Below are 24,472 nucleotides of genomic sequence, written 5' to 3' on the forward strand. Positions count from 1 at the left end.
ACATGGGACACTGGATTATCGCCAGTGCTTCATGACTGTGCTAGCCAGCTGTAGTGACAAAGCTTAACTCCTCTCCTCTTTTCTCCCACTGTTTCCTATCAGCCATTCCTTCCATATTCTGACACAATGTTTTTCCCTATCTTCTCTCAGACTCCTCAGAGATGCCACCAAACTACTGTCCTGGGAATAGGAAGAGTGGTGGAGCCGTGGCAGGAGAAGAAATAATGAAAACTAACAGGAAGGGAAAAAAACCTCATGCTTCCTCTCTTTCCTGAGAAATTTATGCCTACTAAGTATAAGGCAGTCATGACTTAAATAGGTATGGACCTCTTAAAATTATTAAAATTATCCAAGGTAAGAGTTATGCTCTGGTGGCTCACAGCTTCTGGGCTCAATCCTAACTCATTTGCAATGGAAAAAATAAAGATTAATATCACTGAAGTAAATAGCTCTAGTTTGACTGAAAAGCAATATCAGAACTGAAGACATTGTACAAATTCTCTAAACTTTAGCTATGCTGTATATAGGCAGGAATTTCAAGGAGATGCAGAAAACCTACGGCCTCAAAATATTTAATCTCAAAAGTACCCAGAGATCAGAAGTTAGTTAGATGTCTAAATGTAGATATCGTACATGTTTAGAAGCAACCTAATCTGGGAACGTAGCTCTGTTGTTACCTAGCTCTTCATGCCTCTTTACCTACGACCCTTCACAGACCTTCTCTGAAAAATATGGTCTAAGGATTTCTACTGTGTCACAGGTTTGGTTTCTAAGGAGAGGGCTGAGTAGCTGGGCCATGCTGGGAACTTGGAGAGGAATAGTGCCATGTCACTTAGAGCAAGCAAGGGGAGATGTTGATTCTGCCCCCTTGTTTAAAGCACTCAAACAAAAAAAAGACTAATCTTTTTCGGCACACCACAAAGAGTACAAGAAACAGTGCACTTTTAATTTAATTTTTATTAGATCACAAATCACAGAATATTCTGAGTTGGAAGGGACACACAAGGATCATCAAGTCCAACTCTTAAGTGAATGGCCCATACAGGGGATTGAACCCGTGACTTTGGCATTATTAGCACCAAGTTTTAACTAACTAAGCTAAGCTCAGAGTCTTTTTTTGTTGGATGAGAGAAAAATAATTCAAGAAAACTGGCACTAAAACCTATATCTGCCCACTTTCAGGGATGATGAACCGTATTAATACAGCCTCTGGATCAAGGCTGGAATTTTCTTGCTCTCTTTCTGGCCCTTTCTGCATTTTTAGATACTCAATACAAAATAAAAAATGAAGGCAAGATAAAACTGCTGAGGAATTTGAATGCCCTGAGCAGAGATACTTTGACTGCATGAGGTTTTAGGAAAAGTATGTGTGAGTGCATGGGAGTGTGTGTGTGTATGTGCCTGTGTGCTTGTGTGTGTGTGATATGGCTCGGGGATATGAGGAGTCAGACCACACACTGGAAGAGAGAGAAAAAGCAGCTTCATCAGTCTGAAGAGAACTGCTGTGTAGGCTTGTGGGAAGCCTGGAGAGGTAACTCTTTGATTAAGGTTCTGGCAGAAAAAGTCTTGGAGAGGTAAGTGAAGAAGCTGTCATAGGTTGTTTAATTTTTTTCTGCAGTCAAAGTGAGATTTGTACATTCCTGTAAATCAAGTTGTATAGAAGGTGTGTGATTGAATCCATTACTAATTTTTCTTCCCACATGGCAGATCCAAAGAGATCCTGATCTAACAGCTGATTAGATGAAAACATGCTGCTAAGTAGCAGTAGCAAGCTTTCTTCTCTGCTCCTGGGGAATGTGAAGATATTTTTAAGAATATTCATATTTTTATATTTCAGTGCTGTGCCTACTACCTCACTACTCCTGCCCCTTTTTCATGGTATTCAAAGATGCTCCTATTTTATAAAACCAGACTTCAGTTGTAGTCCATCATTTTGATCCTTTTGTTTTGAAATAACTGAAAAACTCTGAGTTATCCCAAGAAGAAGATCGGCTGGCTTCCCACATTAGCTGTACTTCTGTGAAGCTTCATCAATTGACTCTAAGTTTGAAGTGAATACAGCAAATCAGATCCTTTAGGTTACTCCAAGTTTACACAAGAAACAAGACTCAGCTGACTAGTATAGATCTTAATGGTAAATCTTACCTGTCTTTTTTCACAATCAGTGCATGGCACGTCACCCACTGACAACAGAGAGGAAGAGAGGCTGACTGGGAAACATACAGCTGCAAGCCCAAAATAATGCTCCTCTTTGTTAAAGGGAGAAGAGATGCTGAAGAAGTCAGTCAGCTTTCTTTTGAAAGGAGCCAGGAGGCTCCTTTCCTCCCTCTGAGGAAACCCTCTGACTTTTGGAAGGAAGAATCTACCTACAGAAACAAAAATTGCTCAAGCCTAAGAGAAGTGAATGAACTGCAGGCTGGCTGCTGTGTTGAAAGCAAGTAGTGCTGGCTTCTACAGAGACAAGGGAAGAATGTAAATAAGCATCTTCCATCTGACCTCAACAACCCAGTAGTACTGACAATTTTTAAGATGTAGATTTAATTTATATACAAATGATGCACACACAAATCCTGCTTAGAAGTGAGACAGTGATCATGATTCACATTTCCTGCTGCATGAGCACCCAGGTGAAATTTCTCCCCATTCACTGTCAGCAGTGGCTTAGGCTCAGGCTCAGGCTGAAACTCAGCTTCAACAGCAGTTCTTGGGGCTCATCCCATCAGCTCCCAGCAATGCGGACTGCAAGGCTGTAAAAAGCCAACATGGAATTTAACTGAATAAATAGTTTAGCAATGAATATTACAAAGTAACCTTTTACTTGGTCTTTAAACAAAAAACAAAAAAAACCAGGGGATAGATGTTTTGCTACCAGTTTGTGTGTTTATTTTGCAGTTGCCATAGAAAATAATTGACCTATTTTCTTCCAAGAATAAATATCTTTATTCAAGCTCCCTAAAAAAACAGGCAGCCAAGACTTGCACTGAGGCCCCACCCGTGCTGTCTGCTGCTACAGCCCACAGCGGACAGATTAAGCTTTACCATTTTTAATGAGGCTTTTGAACTGTTGGATGAAAATGTGTTTCTTACAGTACATTTATCCTGCTGACTCCTACTGTTTCAGATCAGAGATTTGGTTCTAATGAGAAACCTATGTAAAGAAGACAAGACATTCAACAGGGTCATTGCCCTGGCCTTGCTCCTTGCCATTTCTTTACATCTTCCAAGCAGATAACTAAGCCACTTTTCAGGATGTTTCTCCTGGTCATTCCTTCTTCTTTTCCCTGCTCTGGAAACATAAGGGCTTCATCAAAAGGCCACTGAATTTACAGGAAGAGTTGATGGCATCAAGATTTCAACGCTAAGTAGATTATCCTTTGTTTCTGGGTCATTTTCTTTCTTTTGTTCATGGATGTAAAATGGAGTCCTTTTGGAACTCCTCATGCAGCTCCCCTCTGAGAACCAGGCCATTTGCTCCATTACCCTCTCTGTAACCCCAGAAAATGTACTCAGACACTACTCCAGTCACCATTTCCCCTTATACTAGTCCCTGAATATTCATCTCTGTGTGTGTTGCTCATGTTTGCATACTTCTGTCCACTTGGAATCATGCTAAAATTATTTCTGCCAGATTATAAGCAGTGTTTCTATTTATATATCATGGACTTGTTTTTCGTTGCTGCTAAGCACTGCATTGAATCTCTGAGAGTTTTATCTATTGCTTTGTCCACAACATTTCTGTCCAATGTTCAGTGGTGTACATGTAAGTGGTGCACATGGCAGACTGAGAGTGTCTGGCACACTCCTACCTCATTTACTGAAAATGTGGAAGCACGTGGTAGAGGCAGCACAAGAATACACAAAATGAAAGAACAGCCCTGTTATTATGATTTGATTTTATGTACCTGGATAGGTAGTTATTAGGAACATCTATGGTTGCTTCTGTTCTTCTAGTGCAGAAGAGTGAGCATCTTCACACCCATCTACTAGGCAGTAAGAAATATGACCCAGAAGGAGGACTAAATAGAAAATTCCCCAGAATCATGGTTGCATCTGTGGTGTCATTTGGGAAATATTTGAACTCAGACTTGCTCCTTTTCCTTGTGTGAATGTAAGGTGTGACCCGGCCGTGGGATCAGGCACATACTAGAGGAGAGAGTCAGAACATATCCTGCACCTGAGTGGCAGTTCAAGCACCCATCTCCATGGGCACTTTGCTCTGCCTGGTAGGTACTGCTCTTCCAACAGGCTGACAGGGACAGCCCTTAGCACTCTGTGAGCTGCAGGGATGTGGCTGGTGTGCAGCACACAGCAGGCACTGCAGGTGTGAGCACATGCCATGCACCCACTTCTCCTCTGTACTCCAAACCTCCATATGGAATGTACAACGGGGACACTTGGATGTGGTTCCCAAGCCTATTTATCACATCTACAAAGGGAAATGGCTGTAATATACACATCCTCTCTCTCAGCTACCCTTATAGAACATCATGTATGCTTTAAAATGTAGTTGTTTAAACAAATCCATCTTATTTGTAAATTCCTTTTAAAAATACGCAAATAATCAAAAATGCTTTCTTAGTGCACATTACAAGATTATTTCGGATATTAAATTAAAATTGAGAATAGCTGGAATTTCTGTGGTAAATAAGACTGATGGCCACTGGGAAAAGGAAAGGAATATTGTTATTTACTCAGTGTTGACTGTAACATCAAGTTAAAAAAGCGTCTTCCCACTAAGTCTTCATGTATGTGAGTTAAGGGATCTCAAAAATGTTCATGAGTATCACCATTCCAGCATGACAAATTGCTTCATATTCTCCATGGATTGATAGCCAGATAAATAGAGGCAGTGTTTATTTTGCCACTCAGCAGATCTTTCAAATATTATCAATGTGGCATATTTCCTTTGTTTTATTTTATTTCAAGTGGAATTCTATTTAAGACTTTAGGTCACTGCTTCGTGCCCTTGGGCTGGGTACAGATCTTTAACCGAGCCACTGTAAATAAACGGCCGTGATTTCCATGTGATTGCAGATCATGACAACGCTGCCGGGAACATTTTCTTTAAATGCCATGTCACTTTCACCTACTGCCTTCAGGCCAGTGCATGACATGCAGTAAGTGTCAGGAGAAATGTCACATCTGTGAGGAAGAGCTTGTGTGAATGTTAAATTGGAATGTGGAAAAATGGTGTCACATACCCTGTAATCTAATACTGTTCTCCCTTAAAAGGGATGCTTTCTCTGTGGAGATCTGTGTTTACCAAAATGACTCCGGCTTGAAGTTCAACAGAAACTAAACTTATCTATTTATCCCCAGTTTTCTTGGGAAGCTCTTGCTACAGTGGTTCAATTCCAGGTCCTTGTGTATTTTGCTGACATGATAAGAGCCTTTAACAAATAAACTCAGAAAATGGAAAGGACGGGAATGAAATTAATTTGTATTATGGCTTAAGAATAGCAACCTTCTCCTAGGACATAAGAATAACATCCTTCCCCTAAGACTCCAAGTCTTAGGAGAGTCCCTATTCTTATATTTCGAAGGATACAAATTTTCCAAGTGAAACTTTGGAAACTTTGGAAACTTCCAAGTTCTACTGCATAAAAATAGGGAAGGTATCTAGTGATGCTTCAGTGGTGCATAGTCAGTTCAGGAATTTAAGGACTCGTAATGCATTAAATGAGGCATCTCTTTTCTGTTTGTTTTGAATCTGTCACCTGCCAGGTCTATTTGATATCCACAGTTCTTATAGTAGAAAAGGCAGGAAACAACCAACTCCAATATATCTTTTCTTTGCTACTCTCTTTGCAGAAGTCTACCTCAGCATCCCTCCATTGTTTCCTGGGCTATGTGCTCTTCCTCTCAGGCAAACCATTGTCTGGCATCATTGGTCCTTCTTGTCCTTGTCTTTATCTCTTCTACTTTTACTATAAACCTTTTGAGATGATGGCACTGGAAGAGCATAGAGTTTTCAAGCTCTGGGTCCACTATGGATTCATGCCATACTCTTTTCCAAAGAATTTCCAGCATTTTAGCAGCTTAATTGTTCATTAGTAAGGATACCTCTCAAAACCTCTCTCCTGAGTGACAGAAACTATTTCTGAATCTAACATGTATATAAGATTGTTTCTCCTGCAGGCATTACTTCATATTTATGCACTCAGTGTCATTTGTTGTTCTCTTACTGCCTCAAGATCATAGGGATCTCCTACAAACCTTCACCATCAGTTTTCATTTTGATTACCTCAGAACAATACAGTAGCATCAGCAAATTTTTCCACTTCACCGTTTAACCCCTTTCCAGCTCATTGATTATATTCTCTATCACTGTTTTTGCCTCTTTAGCGGGTGTTTTCAACAGTTTTGAATTCTTTTTTCTGACAAATTTAAGAAATTCCTTTCAGCTGGTATTGAGGTGATTATAAACAAGATGTTATATGTAACAGTTAATAGTTCAGCTATTTCAGCTTGAAATTCTTTACAATTCTGCTCTGTACTACATCTGGGTGCAGTGCTCTGTTAGTATTCACTTTGTTGATAGTTCCACTTTCACTGACAATTCATTTCATGACACATTCTCAGATTCATCCACTAGGAATAAGGAGTCTGATGGAGAAATGTTCCCAAAGTCTCCAAAGAAAGCACATTACAAATTTTTTTTTACTGTGTCTGCTCTGACCTTATGTCTTCTGAGTAATCCCTTTTATGCTTGGCCATCAATTGTTCTGCCAATTTTCTGACTGGCTTTTTATTCTTCACCTATTTGAAAAGGAATCTCCATTTTTTTTTGAGTTGTTCCTCAAACTCTTTTCCAACCTGCCTTCATATGTATCTATATTTAACCTGCCAGTTTTTATATTATTTTCCATTTTCTTCCTTTCAATGTAGCTTCAGATATTTGAAAGCCTGTCTTCCTAGTTCAAACACCTTCCATTAACCTGACATTAAATCATGTCAATTAATTTGCTGGGCTCAGTGTGGAGTGTGCTGATACCTCTGAAGTCTGTGTGGTATAAGTCCTTTCATCCTTCTGAGCCTTTGATATACTGTCTATAAATAGTCTTCATGTTAATTGCAAACATTTAGTCTTTAGTTGCCCCTGTTAGGTATTTTTTTCCCAGAGTTCTCATTTTTATATAGTTCCCCCTTTTTTTTTTTAATCGACTTCTACTGAAATAAATATTTTGGAGACTTGCTGCTCCCCAAAATTGTCATTGCCTTTGGGACCTTTTTGCTGCCTTCTCACTTGCCTGAATATCTAGGCATAATAGTTGGTGTTTATGTGCCCCTTTCAAACATGATGAGAAATTTTGCCCATGTCCTATTTTCAACTAAGACATCATGCCCTCAGTAATGCATTGTCTCATTCAAATGGGATCCTCTGCATTGCAACCGCTCTTTCTTCCAGTGAAATATTCCCTTCCTGGAACTATTTAACTGGATCAACATTCAACTTGCCTTTTATTTCTAGGCAGAAGGATAATTGTGTAGTGTCATCTCAGATTCTGCAATGAAACTGTCAGTCATGCAATGGTGTCATCACACTACATTTGCTAAATCGGTCACAGAACTGTTCATACATGCCATCGTGTCAGCATCACTGCCTCTGCCCTCACATTGATCATCTTCTTTATGCATCCTCTTCATTTGACCTCAGAAGCAAGTCTCCCGAATTCCCATTTTCAATGGTGTAGAACAGAGCACTGGACTTACTAACCTCACTGAATACTTTATTAGGGAATAAGTAAATTATTAAAATGCATACAAAGAGTAGGAGAAAAAAAGGAAACTATGTTATAAATAGAACAAACTTGCTGCTTGAGAGTTAAGCAGCCATCCCTACTCATCTTCTAAATTATTTAACTCACTGTTGTAATTCATTAGTTTCTTCCAGTATGAAAAATAGGCACTTATTTCTATGGCAATCCTCTGAATTTATATTAAGCTGAAGATCTTACAGGGGTTTTTATCTGTTTAAGCAAAACCTATAAACTCAAGTTTACCTTTATTTTTCAAAGATATCCTTGAGGTTAACTCTGGGTCTGTACACTGATGACAGCTATAACACAGTAGAAAAATGAATAAATGAGGCTTAAATTGCTTTCATCAGGATGTTGCAGCCACACTAACCTTGACATAAAACAGCTGCAAGCTTCTTAGGCTAAAACAGTCCTGAGATGAGTCAGTTTTAATAATACTTCTGGCTTGTGCACTATTTTAACTGTATCTAAAAGTCCTCCAGGTTTATTGAGTTCAAGAGATATTGTTATTATTCAGTTTTATTTGCATGAGTCACGTAAAACTTAAGCAATAGGCTGCCCACATGCTATGTATTTTAGAGAGTCCTAAGTGACTTGTAAAGAAGTTTGTGGTAAATCCCTGTATCATAGAGCTTGGCAGACAGACCCAAGCGTAACTATGAAGCTCAGAACAAATCTTATGTCTGTGTACAAAAGGCCAGAGAAAGAGAATTCTCATTCTTAACTGCTTTCTTCAGGTCTAACTGAAGGGTAGGCCTGGAAGTGCCTGATCCACCAGGAGTTGTGTCAGTACTGCATCTTATGAATGGTGCAAGGTAACCCTGTCTGTCCACAATTCAGTAAAGTTCACTATAGGGTCAATAAATGTAAGTATTTTCAATTTGACTCACCTGAAGTCCCATGTCTAGGGTGCTTGCTATTCTCTTTATTTATTATCTCAAGTGATCAAAATTATGCATGTTTTAACTAGTTTACTTGGCACATAGTGGATTTCTACAGCTGTCATGGTGTTTAATGTTGCTTAAAAGTGGACTGAAAAGTTTTGGAACTGCATCTGCCTTATGACTAGTTTGCATTCAGTCTCACTTGGAAGATAAATCTAAGTGCCAGCCAGGTGAAGTTTGATAGTACCAAATTCCTGTTTGATATTTCCAGAATGCTTTGTCTCTCCCCCTATAGTCAACTTCTTATTTCCTTAGCAAGGAAGACAAACAGAAATAGCCTTGAAAAGCAAGTCCCATTAGATTTTGTTTTGTCTTGTTCCAAGCACTTCCAAGGCCAATTTGGATCCTGGTCTTTGAATCCAAATTAATAAGTCACTTGAAATGTAAAGGATTAAAACGTTATTACTGATGGATCTTGCTGATTCAAAAATATTACCCACAGACCTTTTTGAAACAGGGAACACTTAATATAATTCTGACACTCAACTTGGTGCAAACCAACATAATCTGCGTGCTCTTGGTGGCAATCTGAACACTAATGACTCCAATATCAAAATCATATTATCTATGTGGTACCACAATTCAAAATGGTTACAGATAAAAAAAATAAAATCAGAGAACACTCTGACATTAGCCTATAAAAAAAAGAATTTTGGGGTAGGAAACTGGATGTAGTCTGTGCCACATCATTAAGAATTGCAGTAGTGGGATAGAAAATAAACATAGCTGATAAAAGTATGTGTAAGATGGTAAACCAAGTAAGACCTCAGAGGTAATCCTGCACACAAGGATTCTAAATATTTGAAGAAAGGTGCTCCTGGTGAAGATCCCTCTTAGCTGTATTGCAAGTGTCTCTAACTGCTGGGTATTTGGCCAAATGACAGTTTAATAATAGCATGTGAGTTACATGTCAACAAATTCCTATTAGTTCTGTCATTTCCACCTTACAGCTCCAATTTGCCTTCAACCAAGAGACATACATCCACAGATGTTCCTTCTATATTTGCAGAATGGAGGTAGGAGTGTACAAACACCCTAATTTCTTGTTACTTGGCTTAAGATAATAACTTTAACCATCCTTTCCAAAAATGTCATCAGCACTTGCAGTTGGTTGCATTTGAATGAATGATCTCATTATAAACATATGCCTCTGGTGTTCCTCTTTCTGAGCATCCTGTGATTTTTCCCTTCAAGAAAGGGAAATTTGAAATGCAAACTGCACTTTAAGGTAGTAGTAAAACCCATTACAAAGCAGAAACTCACAGCTTGAGAAAGGAGCTTTTACAAAACTGGGTTTGCTGACTGGATGATCTCACTGCTGTCTCTGAACCAGAACAGAGACCTGATTGGAGCTTTTCAGGAATTTGAGGACAAAATGTAATGCCACTGGAAAATGCTGACTTGTCAAAAGCAATATATTCTTTGGAAATAATTTGGTTTCAATAACCTTTTTTCCAAATCACAGTTGTATTTCCTTTCTGACAATTCATGTAAAGAGCAGTTCAGGAATTTGCATCTCAAAGGTCTAAAGCTCTGGCCAGCCCTGGCAAAGCTTAAAATGAGTTGAGTTGGAAGGAGTTGAAGACCCAAAGTTTACAGTTTGTGAACAGAAAGGCAGTTTGCAGAAGGGAGCACTTGACAAGAAGAAAATCCCCTAATTGCCTGCAGCCCTGCATCTGGGCTCCAGCAGCTGATGACATCTTCTGCTGAGAGCAAGCAAGGCCCATTGCTCAGCCTTCCTGACAGAAGACGACCAGGCAGAAATGATACTGTATTACAGACTCCATCCTGGTAGCAACGGGACGGCTCATGTCATTTCCACCCTTGTAAAACCTGGCTGGGAAAACAGAAGGGCCAAATAGCATGGGGCTCTGCCTGGTGTCAAGAAGGAGGATGAGAACGCTGCCATTATAATCTTGGGAAGAAGCACTTCAGAGAGCAGTTCTTCATAAATCTGTGTTCCACAGCTATAGACCTGATTTGGGGCTTGAGAGATCAAATTTAAATTTTGACAGGGGCTAATTTGCCATTTTGGCTAATGGCAGACTGCCAGTGGCCCCCATGTAGATTTACTCAGTGCTTACAGAATATACAAGGCGCAGGTGAGTCTGCTCTTCAGGCTAGCTGATGGTTAGAGACCTTCAGATATCAAATCCCCTGCCTGTGCAGCTGGAGGATTCCCTTCTTGCTGACCTCCCAGGCTCTAACACAGAGCACGGGAGCTTTGGGAGACACAGTTCACACAGGGTGTCACAAGACTTCCCCTCTTCTCAGCAGAGGACTGGATGTCAAATGAAGACACTACAGTAACTTAGGCTGCCTGGGCCAGGGTCAGGAGCTGAGAAGCCGGGATACAGGTGGGGGCTATTGAGTGTCCTGGGCTCTCTGCCACAGAATGGAGTGCTGTGCTGAGCTGCAGGGCTGTGGTAGCAAATCCGCTGGGGTGTCCCCAGGAGATAAGTCAGCTTCCTTGCCTTTTGAAAAAAACCCAAAAACTAAAACAAAAACAGAAACAAAGAAAGAAAACCGAAAAAGTCTGTCAAGGGGATGACAATGCCTGTAGTTTCCATTTCAGATCAGAGGGGAAATATGCCATGTTTTGGAGTACAAAAGCCAAAGTTTTAGGCAATTCTAGTTGCAGTCTCAAGGCCCCAGTCTTTGCAACTGCTTAGGCATCAACAGACTCACAAAGGCAGAGCTAATTGCATAGTTGCTTCAGCTCTTCACTGGGGAATGTTTCTAATGTATATTCAGACTTTAGAAGATAAAATATATATGGCTCCCACTAAGTCAGTACTTCTCTCCCCTATTTTCATCAGAACACTGACCTTCTTGCCTCTCCTGCTGAGATTGATCAATTAGAATATTGTAATTGATAACAACACCTGCCCGTGTATTTCATAAATGCTTCAGATAGTTGAATATATGACATGAATTTGACCCCAAACAAACAAAAAAACCACTTTGCCAGCACTTTCTGTCCTTGCTCTGTGATAACCATAGCAGCAAGACTAAAGAAGTGCTGCATCTCATATCCTCAGGAGAATCTGCCAGTCTCAATACTTTTTACTTATGTTGGTGTTGTCCACAGATGCCAAGAGAGTATCACCACATATTTCTTCTGAGCTTTCCCTGTATGCAGCTCATGACAGTAACACATGGCAGAATCTTATGGAAAAAGACTGTGAGAGGCCACTCACATGCTTGGACTCTCCAGTGAGACTTTAAAATATGCTGGTGAGTAGGATACAGGTTCCTTCTTCCCCTGACAGCAGCACCTCTTTCTACCTCTGCTTTTCCTGCTGTCAGTCCCGCAACAACCCCTCAGCCCTTGCTGGCAGGAGCTCAGCACAGCTCAGCTCCAGACTGGGCTGCTTACTGTTGAGGTCAGTTGTGCAAGTAGGGCATGGTAAACCTCACTGACAACAACACTCTGTCTTGTGAAACCTAAATAGTTGAAGTATTCAGGGGGAATAATATGGTCTGTACAGAGACTGAAAGTCGTTCTGGGGTTCGCTTTCTTGGTCAGAATGAAGCTCTTGGTGAAACTGAGGGTTGGAAATCAGAGTTTTGAGCTGTTGTGTACCATAATAAATCTTTTTAAAATATCCACTGAAGAAAGAACTTCCTTTTGGAACACACGTTATTTACAGGCTGAATTCCATGTTGAGGTTGATATTTATAGCTACTGTGAATCTTTTAAGGAGAACAGCCTCTAACTTCAGTAAGGTACAAGGCTCTAATAACACAATACTTGCAGATGTTGGACAAAATGTGTAGTAGTCTTTTTTTCTTGTTCTTGTAGCCAGTGCATGGCCAAGAAAGAAATATAAAATGAACTACACCTGTGCTGATGCCAGTAATCACAGATTGCATAAAAAGTAGATGGAGTATCTTTTTCCTAGGGTAATCTCCTAGTTGGCTGCTTGCTTTCCTATCATTAGCTGTTCATTACTTTGGGTTTTTTTAAAGCTTCATATACATAGGAGAATTAGCAACCTGACAGTTCCATAAAAAGCCACAATAATGGTATGTATTATATGCAACTGATTTATTTCCTTAATATATTATCAAGGCCGCTTTAGCTGTATTTGTAGAGACACAGTGACACCTAGTGGTTATTAATAAATATAAAAGATTGACCCATAATTTATTTCAGGGACTGAATCTGACCATTAACTAAACTAGCTCATATGCATTCAAGGATCAGAAAAGTTCCAGTGTATGCTGTTCATTGAAAAAAACCGTGATTCAATACCTGTTTCTGTTTTATATATTTTATTGATGCTCCCAAACTAAAAGAAAATAGAAATACATAAAACTAATCTTACAAAGCAAAGAATAATAGAAATGTCATAAGTTTGCATCTTTTTAGTTTAGGAATTCTGAAAAATTCCTTCAAGAAAAGAAAACCCTGCACCTGTGGATTCTACCAGCTTCCCACAATCACATGAAGTTAAACTAATGTTTTCATAGAACCCTTGCTAAATAAAGTCATATTGGCTCAAGGGCAATTCAAATAATTAGCTGTTTTCATTTGTCACAAAATCTTTGCTAATCAAGTCTGTAGAGAAAATATGCTCTGTTGTCTTTAGGCAGTCTTTAGGATGGTTTACATTCAATTTATTATTCCATCTTTATTTTAGCATTTTGGATAGCAAATCTGCTCTTACAGTTGACAGTGTGTGAAGACCTCATCATATTTTAAAGAACAAATTTGATTTTGCTCTGCCTCTGAAGTGTAGATTGAAATTTTATTATGTTGGGGGTTTTTTTCAGGAGTCAAGTAAGTCTTGAAAATGGAAACTGGGTGCAAGGCTTACTGAAAAAACAAATTGCTCTTGCATCATTTTAACATAAATAAGAAGTTTCCTCCTTGAAATTAAGTGAATACAGAGGAGTGATTGCCGATGTCTAATCTAGCAGCAATAGAGTCACTGATGTAGAGCAGAGGCTCAGTAATCCAATTCCCTTCAATCTGAAACTTTTATTGAATCTTTGCTGAAGATCCACAGAGGTTATTCTTATGTTCTTATGGTCATCAGTACAGTACAGTAAGGACAATTCTATGCCAGGCACAGACCAGCATTAGCACACTGTGAAAGACGAGGTTGTGCACGTTCAAGAGTCAGGGGAGGCAAAGGAGCAGCGAAGCAAAGGCTTCTCTGAAGATGCCAGAGAAACTCTCACTGACATCAGCAGAGCATAACTGTGCATAACTCCCTCCAGGTATTGGCCCAGGTGATTGATGCTGTTGCCCATCTGCCCCAAGGTTGGGGAAGATATATGCTTATGAATTGACTAATGGCACCCTGACTGTTGTGGTATATTTGTATGCTCACTCATCTTCCAGGCTGTTGCTTTAATGAAATGCTTTGTTTTGTCCTAGAGCCTGAGGAAAAAAACTTCCAGTCACCCTTACTTCTTTTCATGTCGTACTAGAAAAAGTTTGCTTCCACCAATCACCGAAGTTCATCTTCTAATACATACATCAGAACCGAGGTTGTTTAGGCCTTTTTGTAGGCTTATCTGTGACCTGACATACCTTCTTGCCCTGAGTGCATGAGCTTCTGCTAGAATCTTCCACTGAGACACCATTGTTACCAGCTGCGTGGAGCTAGGTGCACTCCACATTTGTATCTTTGAACCTGGAAGTAGTCTGGGGTAATTCTGAGTAGAGAACCTAAGGAAATGTGAATAGAGCTTCTGAGGCCTCTTCTGTGCCATGAAGAAGGACTAGAAGTGGCTAGGTTTCTGCAAATGTCTCCAGATCAATGTAATTTCTCTCTGGATCCTGGAATGCTCATAGGCTTGAAGGGAAATAACCCTTTGCTGTTTTCCTTATTACATTTTTATAATTGTGGAAAAAAAAATCTGAGTTTTAACACTAACAAATCCATTATTGTTGTTACTTTTTTGCCTTTTGGTAGGTGGTACCATTCGATCCAAATCTTAAGCTAATTTTTGAGGTCCCAGTTTTGAAAGAATTTGAGCAGTTGCAGCTCCCACAAAAGTAACCTGATCATTCCTAAATCCCAGTCAAAATCTAGTTAAATACATTTTGTTAAAAATCTCTTTGTATTACAGAAAAAAGGATGTCAGGGAAGATTCATAGGAAAAAGGGGAAGGGAGGAGAAACGAGTAAAGCTAAAGAAGAAAAGGAAAGAAAATGCAGAGGAACAAATTCAAAGAATTGCTTGCCAGATGGGAAGGCATCTCTATGATTAGAAATAGTCCCAACTTTATTTCCCCCCTGCTGAAACCCAGTATGTTTTCACACAGGAGGACTAACACAATAAGGACATTAATACTCTTCTTGCGTGCTAGCTAGTTATTAGAGACTCACAATGAGGAAGGTGATCAGAGAATACTTGTCACATGCCCAAACTACCCTAATTCAAGGAAACTGCCACCTCAGTGCATCATATGAGGCAGGTCAAGCCTAGGGTGAAGTAAGCTTTCCGTGTAAGAATTTTAATTAGCAATGAGTACAATAAAATACATAAGCTGCTGAAAGTTAACAAGTGCTACTGTTTGAGATTTATGCTCAAATACATGCTGTGTACTTCCCTTTCCTCACTGCTAATGGATTAGCAGTATACTGGATAGTAATCAACAAATATTACAATCATCCTTCTAATCTTATTAACAAACTTGTAAGAAGCATTAAGGACACATTTATACCACTTGTGGGAAACAGTCCAAATACAACGAACCAAAAGCTGCTTATCTACAAGCAAAACCAGCATTATATGACTGAAGGGGGTCAAGTTAATCAGAGCTATCAGGAGACTAATTCAGGTCCAGAGGGCTGGGAAGGCAGATTAGATGATCGTTCACAAATCATTGAAAGCATACACTATACTGTATTGTAGCAACAAACAATGATCTTCTGTAGGGTGCAGTTTCCTGCTTTCTATATATCTGTGTTTTGACAATTTAGGTATCTCACCAACATCTTTTTATCCTGAAGTTGTGAATGTGTAGCAATAGTGTTATAACTCAGCTTGTTAATCATCAGATCTTTAGGAAGGAAGGGCATAGACTATAAAAACAAACCTAAAATTGTTCATGTTTGTAGACAGCACTACTGTGCTTACTACAAGCATGCACAAAATATAAAAGAATATGATCCAACATATTGTGGAGGAAAACTGGGGAAAGCAACCGAGAGAATGTGAAAAATCAGCTTTATATGTCTCAGATTCCTTTGCTTTATAGGATGGAGGGATGGACACTGCTGGTAAATTTTTCACTTAAAAAATATTTTAGAGAAGTACTGAAATGTGCTGGTTTAGCAAGGAAAACAGCACAACAAAATGGAAGCTTATTCAGTGACTCCACAAAGGAACAATTGGGGTCTGGTCTTATTATACCTTTCCTTTGGTAGGACTGAGATTGTCCACAGGCTACAACTGATTCCTCTTTAGAACAGTCCTCCAAAGGCTCACTTACCCATTTTTGAAAGTGGATAAAACACTGCTTTTCAGATGCTTGCTTTTTTCACCCTGTCAACAGTCCTAAGAAAGACTTTCCCACTACTTACCCTAAGTAAGGGATTCCTCAAAGGACTAGAGTTAATGGCACTTGTTTCTTATCTCACAAGACATGGAACACACTCCAGTTCTCTGTACAACATAATATTCCACATTTCCAGTGCCTGATTTTCTATTGCCGTGCACTATGTTATTTACTCACATCAGCACAAAGGGAGGGTAAAAGGCTGCCATTGCAGTGCAGTCCCTCTGGAAACATGACATTCTAGGATAAAAGACAACACAACACACTGGGAAGAACAGCATAGTCCTTTAATTACAATAATGAAATTATGTGTGATTTTGTTAATTTTTTCATAGAAAACAGAAGGTCTTCAGACTGGAACAATAAGGCTGAATAGCACAAGAGACTAAAAACAGGTGAAGTAAGCAATTCAATTTGATAACAGTGTCAAATGAATTGTAGAGATTTGTCCCCAGCTATCTGAGAAACATCATTTGTTCAATTTTGTGACTTCATGGGCATGTTTTTCAGTTGTTTTCTTTCTTTTTCTCTACTGAAAAACTTTACATATCCATTTATAGGAAGAAGATTGCCTCAGTGCTTGCATAGTCTTTTGGCTTTTGGCATAGCATCAGACATAAGCCCTCATCCGGCTCTTATTTTCTTTCTTGACCTCACCAAAATTTGACTGCTCTATAGCTCACATTTCCAGCTTGGTATTATTATGTTTGAGATGCCAACTGGCAACAAAACTTCACGGGCACCTGAAGTATGAAATAAATATTTCTTGTTGATTCTAATTTCTCAGCATTGTGTCAGAGCTCCTGGTTTTCCCCTAAGTTTCTCCCTAAGGTCCCTTAATTGCAATCATCCTCAAAAAAAAAAGAAAAGGGTAACCCATCTCCATTCAATCTCGAGGACTGAACTTTAACCACCAACTGTCCAAGATCGTGTTCTTAACAAGGCTCCCTGCCTGGTCTACTTTCTTCTTCAGGTTCAACAACAGCCATTAACTCTATTCTGCAGCAGCTTTCTAGATTAGAGTTTTTGCAACTGCCTTTGATTGGCCACCACTTTTTACAGAAGTGGCCAAGTGACTCCTCTGTTTTCTTTAGCTCTGTTTGGAGCTTCCTCATGTACACAGTGCTCTCCTGCGATATTTGTGTACTGTGAGGGCCTGGAAACTGCATCCTGGCTTGTCTACATCAGGAACTAAAGGTATCAGAAAACAATCATTTCCTGTAAAGTGGACGACAACGTGAACTTGAGAGCACACCCGTAACTTTGTTATAGTGTCCACATGTAAACTCTCACCACATGTTAAATGAGAGATGGCTTACTGTGAAAGAGAGAAATAAATGATGACTTCTTTTTATAAGCCAAAATGGTGGTAGATTAAAGATGGTAAAAGTCGCTTGCAATAAGCTATCTGGTGTTTTGGTGTGGAGTAAGAATTTGTTTGTAGCAAGTAACTACAGAACAGCTCTTTGGTTACATTTCTGTTTAATGCCCTCCCTTGTAGAACTAATATGCTCTAAACATCCTGTTGTTATTTTAGACATCTAACTTTTCAATGGCATATTCTATGCAGCAATAAATTTTCCCATAGTGAATTATAGAGATGTAACTATACTAGAATTGCCATGACAGTAGGAAAAGTTTCTCTTTGCTAGGTCAGGCAACTATACTATATAACTGAAAAAAAAACCTGGTAAAACACCTACCTATTCTCCATCAGGTTATAGGCTTTGTTACCTTTTTCTTAAGAGCTTTCCTTAATTCACATAGTTAAATGTCAAAGCTAATAAAAATGAGCTCATAAAAAGCACACAGATAAAGTGAACACTCCTTGAAATCATTTAAAGACCAAGAGGTGTTATAGGTTGCAAGATCTGGGGCTTATGCAAGATCATCTCTCAATTTTTTTTGACCTGTTTCTTCCAGAAGAGGATATGATACTATGCTCACTCCAGTCTGACTTGCAAACAAGGAAATCCAAATAATCTTCAAGCTGCTGATTCAATATGTGGTTCTGGAGAAAAACATTTCTCAAATATGAAAGATTGTAAGTCCACTGGGAAAGCTCTTTTTCAGACTTCTGTCTCAACCAAAACAAAACTAAACCATTTCTCATAAGTCATGTTTTTTTAAGCTCTAACTTTTTGGTGCTCTCTCTCTGTACCTTTCTTCATAATCATACTGAGGCTGAGCACAGATTTGTTTTTCAGGACTCACCAGCACAGGTTTTTTTGCAATAGCATAGTTTTCCCCGTCCTTCACAGAAGAGCTCTGATTTTTTTCTGTTACACAGATAAATCTCCATTTATTTTAATGAATTTGATGACTCATTCCCAGTTACAGCCCTTTACAATTAATTCCCTATTGCTGTTTCTAAACCTCCTCTTAAATGTATCCAATTTTATTTGTGGTTTTGTGTTCCAACAGGGCTTGTAAGCCTTCCAAGATCAGTATCATCTGAAATTTTATAAGTGTATCCTCCATTCTGTCACTTAAGCCATCAGTTAAAATATTGTTTAGGACAAAGAAGGACTTTGTATCATAGAATCATATGCTTTTTCTTGTGTTAGAGAATTATGTATTGATTTTCAAAACACACATATTCAATTTGTAAAGTTGCTATTATTATAATTACCCAGAATTTCCACAGCATCACTGAAGATATAGCAGTTGACTAGTTGGATTTCTTCAAGGTCACTTGGTTCATCAGGGACTCATCTTAAAACGTAGGTTATGCCATCCTCAATAGCTGTCAAATGATTCATGTATAATAAGCATAGCTTTCTCAAGTTTCTGATACCTTCAGCTATGAATGGAATGGAGAAAAAAAAACAGGTCATGTTGTTAGGTGAACTACTTTGGTATGTTTATAATATCTTGATCACAGCAAACAGCTAGACAGAATTAGATGTTTACTGCCTCACATACTACAATTATAGTTTGATGCCATGAAATATATGGTAGATGTTGTTTGCAGAAATGATAAACACAACCTACTGATCAGCTACTGTATCATGTAATCAATATAAACTACCCTCAGCCCAGAGAAAGTAACTCACAGAAGATCAATAGGATCTTCTTGTGGAACAAATCCAGGAGAAGCATTTTTTTCCATGCCATCAAAGGTAGACATATGAATTGCTATTTCCATTTCAGTTACTAGATTGTGTGGTACTAGCAAACACTATTCAAACTTTTCAACCTTGGTATCCAGTGACTGACCTCACAGAAGGTCAGCAATAGGTCAGGTGAAGGAACTTTTGCAATCTGACTAGCAGTTCACGCAGATTAGCCTGTTCTGGGGCCAGTCTGTCAGATTTGTTTGACTACAGTATGCATTACTAACTTGAAGGAGCACTCTGATACTTTGTGGCACATATCAAGACTTCAGTGCAAATGTGTAAGAAATTACTTTTCTAAATGAGATAAAGGGATTTTCAAATTGTAATAGTGTACAAACTTTGGAGGTTGTTAAAACACCACATTCTCAGCACTATATACTTTATTAAGGTGTGAGCTAAGAGAGAGTAAGCAGTAAAGTGTTGTAGTGCTTGTCAAACACTGTCTCCATATTATCTGAAGTTTTCTGCTCTGCAAGTTTCCTCCCTGTACAATTACTTAATATCTTGTTTGCCTAAAGGGTAAGTTGTGCAATGCCTTCCCGTTGCCAGAAACATACAGAACTGTTTCTTGATGTAAAGCAAGTTCCAGTTCATAACTATTTGAAATTTTATGATACAGTAGTTATCAAAAACCCGGCTTTCTGTCTAGAGTTAATGGTCAAGTTAGTAGATATTTCTGCTACCAGTAGGAAGGAGTGTATTTACAATGCATTTACTTCATTTATTCTTTAATGGTGTCACTGAAATATGGTGACTTTAATTCACAATTAAGATGTTTACTGTGGGACTCTGATATCTAGACTAAACCAGAGCGTCTTTCCCTTTTTCCTTTCTCTTTCTACTACACAATAAGCCAGAGGGAAAGTAAATCGTCCCACTGGTGGTAGGAGTGAAGCCAGCATTTGCCAACAGCTAAGATACATGGACAGGTGGTTATGTGCAAAGAGCTACAAGACAACCTAAACTTCAGCAGATCAACCAGAGCATTACATGTAATCTGGGCCTTAATCAGCAGAGGTCATTTCTAAAGTGTGCGGAAAGAGAAAATGCAGAAAATACTGAGAAATCTAGTAGCAGTGTATGGGGGAAACAGCGTTACTCAACTGATTTCAAACACTATTTTTGTTTTGTTTTCAGAATCCCATCCTAAACTGGAAGCCCAGACAAGGTCTGATCTGGCAAAAGCTGTACTAGAGGGCCCTCCGCTGGCACAGCCCAGGCAGAGGACGAGTTGTTCATTTGTAGAGTCTGAAGGGGAGGGGAAGGGAAGGGGGCTGAAAGGAGGGGGAGGACAGCCAAATGCTAATATTTGAGCAAATGCTGAGAAAAATATAGAGTGGCTGGATCAGGTGTATTCTCGATCCTTCACTACTCGTGTATGACAGGGCATCAGGAGGAGCAACTCTTGAAAATCTACTTGCTGTTCTTATTTTAGCTAAGTATAGGCAGAACACCTTTCCTTTGTCTCCTTCAGTGTCTCTTCTTTGGGAAATTCCATTTGGATCTCAGCTGGTCAAAAAGTCCCTAGGAAAGGAAATAATTGAAGGAAGTTTCCTTATATTATCAAAATCATGTTTAAAAAGTAGTTAATAAATAATTAATGTCTTTATAAATAGTCTATTGAAAGCAGAGAAATCAAATGACTGTTCATATAGAGATCATAGTCAGAATCACAGACAATGAGAAAATACAGAAAATGTTTCCAAATAGCGAACAAGATCTTGTCTTTGCTAGGCATCAGCAGTGTCACAAAACTGTCATCTCCTTTACATCAACCTACATGTAATTTATTTATACTTAGAAGATGATACAGCACATGCATAACATTGGGTCCAGTGCATGAAACCATGAAACAAGGAGGGACAGACCGAGTCGCCCAGCCTATCATGCAATCTCATTTGTCACTGCTCCTCTTTAATAAAATATGCATTTGTGACTCATCTTATTACATAATATTCTGTCATTAACTATCATTGTCTCAAATTTCCTCTTCAAAGCTGATAGTGTGACATTTCACCACTTTCTTTTTCTCTCCTCCTACCCTTTTACAGTGCCCTGGGGGCTACTCCTCATGTTATCAAGAGGTACCCTACTTTTGTCCCCCACAATTCCAAGTCTTATTCTAGCAGTGTATGTTGCTGGTCCTGTTAGGAGATAGGTACCAAACTCCTTTAAAACACTACTTCAATAAATAAGAATTGCAATGAAGCAAATTGCAATGAAAGGTTTGCCTAAAGTGCAAGCAATTCCTTAACATAGCATTCTTTGTTGTCATCACTATATGTAGTTAAATAAAAAAATAAAATCAAGCAAACAAATGAAAAAAACTAAGAAAGAAGTCTGGGCTCTACAAGGGATCTGGACAGGCCAGATTCATGGGCCAAGGCCAGTTGTAAGAGGTTCAACAAGGTGAAGTGCTGAATCCTGCACTCGGGTAACAACAACCCCATGCTCTGCCCCCTGACAGTCTTGAGACAGAGTGGCTGAAAAGCTGCCTGGCAGAAGAGGACTTGGTGGTGCTGATCAACAGCAACTGAACATGAGTCAGCAGTGTGCCCAGGTGGCCAAAAAGGTCAATGGCATTCTGGCCTGTATGAGAAATAGTGCGGCCAGCAGGACCAGGGAAGTGATTGTCCCCCTGTATTTGGCACTGGTGAGGCCATATTTCAAGTCCTGTGTCCAGTTTTGGGCCCCTCACTAAAAGAAGGACATTGAGGTGCTGGAGCACATCCAGAGAAGGGAAACAGAGCTGGTGAAGGGTCTGGAGTGCAAGTCCTATGAGGAGCAGTTGATGGAGGCAGGATTGTTTAGCTTGGAGAAAAGGAAGCTCAGGGGGCACTTTACTGCTCCCTACAACTATGTGAAAGGAGGTTGTAGTGAGGTGGAGGTCAGCCTCTTCTCACAGGTAACAAGTGACAGGACAAGAGGAAATGGCCTCAAGTTGCTCCAGCAGAGATTTAGATTGGCTACTAGGAAGAATGTTTTCACTGAAAGGGTGGTCAGGCATTGGAACAAGACACCTATGGAAATGGTGGAATCACTATCCCTGAAGTGTCCAAGAACTGTGGAGATGTGACAGTTAGGGACATGGTTTAGTGGTGGACTTAGTAGTGTTAAGTTAATGATTAAACTTGATCTTAAGGGTCTTTTCCAATCTTAATGATTCCATGATCCTGTGATTTCATGAGTCTAAATTTGTCCAAGAACAGAAGTGTTTGGTATCCTCTGGATGGTGCAGTTTCTATAAGCGTCCAAGACACCCCAGAAATAACAGGGAACAGTACACTCATAACACTGTAGGTAAATACAATTGAATATCTCAAGTTGGAAGGGATCCGCGTGGATGAGCAAGTCCAACTTGCTCCTCCTCTCAGGACTACCTACAAATAAACCATATTTCTAAGAGTAACATCCAAAAGCTCCTTGAACTCTGACAGGCTTGCTGTAATTGAGTAAAGAGGAAGAGATGTTAGAAACTGAAGGAAACCTATTGCAAAGGTCTTGCAACAAAGAAGTTTCACAAGAAAATGAGCTGTTCTTACCATATGTCTTGTTTGCTTAACATTTTAAAGGGAAAATCTGATCTGTAGGGGCATTTTGTACTATCAAGACAGTTTTCAATTTACAAATAAGATACATACAATTATAGGGGATTTTTTTTCTGCTGCTGCAGGGAAAACTGTTGCAGATGGTGGCAAATGCAGGGTCCTGCACCTGGTGAGGAATAACCCCCTGCACCAGTGCAGGCTGGGAGACAACCTACTGGAAAGCAGCTCTGTGGAGAAGGACCTGGAGATCCTAGTGGACAAGCTGTCTATGAGCCAGCAGTGTGCCCTTGCAGCCAAGAATGCCAATGGTATCCTGGGGTATATTAGGAAGAGCACTGCCAGCAGGTCGAGGAAGGTGATCCTGCCCCTCCACTCAGCCCTGATGAGGCACATCTGGAGTGCTGTGTCCAGTTCTGGAATCCTCAGTACAAGAGAGATATGGAGCTTCTGGACTGCATCCAGCAAAGGGCTATGAAAATGACTGGTGGACTGGAGCATCTCTCTTACAAGAAAAGGCTGAGACAGCTGTGCCTGTTCAGCCCCAAGAAGAGACAACTGAGGGGGGATCTCATCAATGTCTGCAAGTATCTGAAGGGAGGGTGTCAAGAGGATGGAGCCGGGCTCTTGTCAGTTATTGTTTTCTATTATTGCTCCTGCCAAGCAATAGGACCAGGGGAAAAGGGGAGAAATTGATGCACAGGAAGCTCCACCTGAACATGAGGAAGAACTTCTTTAGTGTGTGGGTGACCAAGCAGTGCAACAGGCAGGTATTGCACGATTCTGTGCAATCTGGTCTAGGACGATCCTGCTTGAGCAGGGACGTTGGACCATTATGTCCCACTGTGGTCCCTTCCAACCTTACCCATTCTGGGACTCTGTGAGGGCATGAAGCCATTATCCCAGGGTGCCTCAGATGCCGAGTTTCTGCTGTCAGCCTTCAGATCAGTTCTGGAAGGTCAGACTGGATGCAAACATCTGGCCTCAGGTCTCTGACACTGCCCATGACGATGACAGCAGTTCTTGCACTGAAGCAGCAGCAGGGACAGTGCTGCCCCAGCAGTCCTCCAGAGCCTCTGGTGCAAGGTGACTGTTTCATGTTTAGAAGCTGGCCTCCCCTTGGAGCAGCATCTGCTGGAGGAACTTTTTTTTTTTTTTTTTTTTTTGGGTGGCAGGGTTGGGATGTTGAAAGTAGCAAATATCCAGGGCATACCATTTTTGCTGGATGGCGGTGTTGGAACACGGGGTACATTCAGAAGCCGGCAAACGGTGGCGACTTATGTCAAGGCTGTAGTTCCTGCTCCCTATCCCACCACGGCATCTGTGCGTTGCCCAGGAGGCTCTGCACGGCTCCAGGGATGGATTCAATGTCACCGGGGGGCAGGAGGGAGGGGAAGAGGGAGGGAGGGAAGGAGGGAAGGAAGGAAGGAAGGAAGGAAGAAGGAAGGAAGGAAGGAAGGAAGGAAAAGAAGGAAGGAAGGAGGGAAGGAAGGAAGGAAAAGAAGGAAGGAAGAAAGAGAAGGAAGGAAGGAAGGAAGGAAGCAAGGAAAGAAGGAAGGAAAAGAAAGAAGGGAAGGAATGAA

The 24,472-nt window shown here is 40.0% G+C and overlaps 1 long non-coding RNA gene across 1 annotated transcript; it reads right to left on the reverse strand.

Moving 5' to 3' along the window:
- Positions 1–16,513: 16,513 nt before the first annotated feature.
- On the reverse strand, positions 16,514–24,430 carry LOC127469123 (uncharacterized). Its single transcript, XR_007903846.1, has 3 exons — positions 23,755–24,430; positions 18,858–20,868; positions 16,514–16,968 (listed from the first exon to the last, which is right to left on the reverse strand). It is a non-coding gene; the product is annotated as an uncharacterized LOC127469123 (long non-coding RNA).
- Between the last annotated feature and the right edge of the window lie 42 nt (positions 24,431–24,472).

Source organism: Manacus candei, unplaced genomic scaffold (assembly GCF_025592945.1).
Source record: "Manacus candei isolate 608988 ecotype Guabito, Panama unplaced genomic scaffold, ASM2559294v1 h1tg000017l, whole genome shotgun sequence".
In the NCBI taxonomy this organism is placed as follows: domain Eukaryota; kingdom Metazoa; phylum Chordata; class Aves; order Passeriformes; family Pipridae; genus Manacus; species Manacus candei.